The following is a 2,500-nucleotide window of genomic DNA, read 5'->3' as shown; positions in this document are numbered from 1 at the left end:
CAAACTTTACCAAACTCAGTCACCAGCTTCTGCAGTTTCTCACATGAATCAGCCACCAGCGCTGTATCATCAGCGAACAACAACTGACTCACTTCCCAAGCTCTCTCATCCCCAACAGACTTCATACTTGCCCCTCTTTCCAAAACTCTTGCATTTACCTCCCTAACAACCCCATCCATAAACAAATTAAACAACCATGGAGACATCACACACCCCTGCCGCAAACCTACATTCACTGAGAACCAATCACTTTCCTCTCTTCCTACACGTACACATGCCTTACATCCTCGATAAAAACTTTTCACTGCTTCTAACAACTTTCCTCCCACACCATATATTCTTAATACCTTCCACAGAGCATCTCTATCAACTATATATATATATATATATATATACATATATATATATATATATATATATATATATATATATATATATATATTTCTTTCTTTCTTTCAAACTGTTCGCCATTTCCCGCATTAGCGAGGTAGCGTTAAGAACAGAGGACTGGGCCTTTGAGGGAATACCCTCACCTGGCCCAATTCTCTGTTCCTTCTTTTGGAAAAAAGAAAAAAAAAATATATATATATATATATATATATATATATATATATATATATATATATATATATATATATATATATATACATGTATGTATATATATATATATATATATATATATATATATATATATATATATATATATATATATATATATATATATATATATATACATACATGTATATATATATATATATATATATATATATATATATATATATATATATATATATATATATATATATATATATATATCACTGGGGATAGGGGAGAAAGAATAATTCCCACGTATTCCCTGCGTGTCGTATAAGGCGACTAAAAGGGAAGGGAGCGGGGGGCTGGAAATCCTCCCCTTTCGTTTTTTTTTTCGAGAAGTGGGAGACCAAATTGGAGGTGGAAAGATGGAGTGATAAAGATTTTGAGTGATGGGGCGTAAAGATGCAAGAGGGTGAAAGACGTGCAAGGAATAGAGTGAATTGGTACGATGTGGCATACCGGGGTCGACGTGCTGTCAATGGAATGAACCAGGGCATGTGAAGCGTCTGGGGTGAACCATGGAAAGTTCTCTGTGGCCTGGATGTGGAAAGGGAGCTGTGGTTTCGGTGCATTATTACATGACAGCTAGAGACTTAGTGTGAACGAATGGGGCCTTTGTTGTCTTTTCCTAGCGCTACCTCGCACACATGAGGGGGTGGGAGTTGTTATTCTATGTGTGGCGGGGTGGCGATGGGAATAAATAAAGGCAGACAGTATGAATTGTGTACATGTGTATATATGTATATGTCTGTGTGTGTATATATATATGTGTACATTGAGATGTATAGATATGTATATTTGTGTGTGAGGACGTGTAAGCCACGGTCACTAAGCGTTTTATGTCTCTATAGTTTTTTGCTTTTTTTTTCTCTATATCCTCTATATTTCTCTATATTCTCTATATTCTCTTTATTCCTCACATATTTCATCTATTTTGTGTATTTGATTTTGTTTATGACGGTTGTAGATCTCGAGCAGTTCAACTTTTGTAACAGAAGGATCGTGATCAATATTAGTTTTCTCTAACCACTGAATTAGTTGTTACTTTTTTGTAGCTGATTGTTGGAACTTTGTTTGATATTTTAGAATGATATGGAGCATTAGCCTTAATGATAAGTGACTGGAAGTGTGTTCCCTTTAGGTGATTTTCTTTTTTTTTTTTTTTTCCTTCCCGTAACGTTTCACAAGCAGTGAGTTTCATTCATTCTATTTTTTGAGTAGATTCTGGTCTTCAAATCTTTTTTGATAATTACATGTTTCTTCATATGTTTAGCGCAGTTTTCCCAACTTATCTTAGAATATGTGAAAATTTACAAATGGAGTAACGTGCATCCGAGAACAAGCTTGGATCGTTGACTAGGGAGGTTATTGTTATCTAATCTAGACTTACCAACACATTACTTCATAATCCTTTTACTCATTAGCATTATCAATTGATTTATCATGTATCTGATGGAGAAACTGGAGTGAATAAATAAGTTTCTATTCAAAATATCTGATAAACATTTGAAATACAGCTATGTTACTTGGACATGTTTCATTTAGCCAATCATCACCAACGTATCAAGTGCATCTTCGCCTAGATAAAACATATAAGCTAAGTATAGGTGTTGTAGGGGTCCTCCATGTATCCTTGCATGTATCCTGGATCTTCTATGTGTTTATGTGATCTTGATCCTCCAGGTGTGTGGGGTTCTTTATCCTTCATGTCTGGGAGGTCCTGGATCCTCCAAGTGTGTGGGATTCATGGACACTTCTGGTATATGGAGGCCCTAGAACCCCTAGATGTGTTGGGATTCTGGATCTCCAGGCATGAATGGGTCTTAGACGATCTATTTGTCTGCGTGGGTCCTAGATCTTCCAGGTGTGGAGATCATCGTCCCTACAGGTGTTTAGAAGCACA

The 2,500-nt window shown here is 35.9% G+C and overlaps 1 protein-coding gene across 3 annotated transcripts in view; it reads left to right on the top strand.

Moving 5' to 3' along the window:
• The window catches only part of LOC139761026 (uncharacterized), a 318,517-nt gene that overhangs the window by 288,190 nt on the left and 27,827 nt on the right, over positions 1 to 2,500 (top strand). The window lies entirely within an intron of this gene.

This window comes from Panulirus ornatus, chromosome 39, assembly GCF_036320965.1.
Source record: "Panulirus ornatus isolate Po-2019 chromosome 39, ASM3632096v1, whole genome shotgun sequence".
Taxonomy (NCBI): domain Eukaryota; kingdom Metazoa; phylum Arthropoda; class Malacostraca; order Decapoda; family Palinuridae; genus Panulirus; species Panulirus ornatus.
Note: the sequence above shows the minus strand (reverse complement) of the source record. Positions and strands in the feature narration are given on the sequence as shown.